Here is an 841-nt window from a genome sequence, read left to right as displayed (position 1 = left end):
CTATGGATCAAAGCCAACCAGTGCGAGTGGTTGACCAACTATCTCGTCACCAAGCAGCAGCGGACGTCGTACGACTCTCTCCTCCGCCTACTCCAGTGTTTCTGCGATCGCCACGGCTTCTCCCGCCAGCGTCCAACCTAGAACAAGGTCAAGCAAGCTGATCTTGTTGAGGTGCAGAGCGAATTTGCCTCGTAGTTCCACAGCGAGTACATTGCCTATGGCAAGGACTACGTCTACAACGTTGACGAAACGGGTATCTATTACGACATGCCTCCGCGCTACATTTGGGCCGTGAGAGGCGGAAGCTCGAAAATCTCCAGCGGTGAGAAGCATTCGCTTCGCATGACCGCGGTCCTCACGGTGCGAGCTGACGGCACAAAACTGCCCATCCTCTTCATCATGAAGGGGGTGCCCGGCGGTCGCATCGAAAGCGGCGAGCTGGCCACGTTTCTATCCGGCCATCACTATGCGGTTCAGGAGCGTGGTTGGATGGACAAGCGAGTCTGGGCCACGTACCTCCGGGATGTACTTGGAGAATCGATCGAAGAGCCGTCATTAGTATTGCTGGACAACTTCGAGTCACATGTGTCGGGTGAGTCATACAACATCATGTACGAAGAGCTTGGGGCTCACTTGTGTGCGTTGCCGCCGAATGTGACGTCCGTGTGTCAACCCTTGGATGTCGGAGTGATGGCGCCGTTTAAGCGCAACCTCCGCAACTTGTGGCTGCTCGAAGACATCATCGTTGGAGATGATGATGATCCATTTTCACTTACCGCGCGTGAAAAGCGCATGGCATTAGTGAAGCGGTCGATTGCAGTCAGATTTGAATGTGAAAATA

This window comes from Aphanomyces astaci (genome assembly GCF_000520075.1).
Source record: "Aphanomyces astaci strain APO3 unplaced genomic scaffold supercont1.18, whole genome shotgun sequence".
Taxonomy (NCBI): domain Eukaryota; phylum Oomycota; class Saprolegniomycetes; order Saprolegniales; family Verrucalvaceae; genus Aphanomyces; species Aphanomyces astaci.
This window is presented reverse-complemented; position numbering follows the sequence as displayed.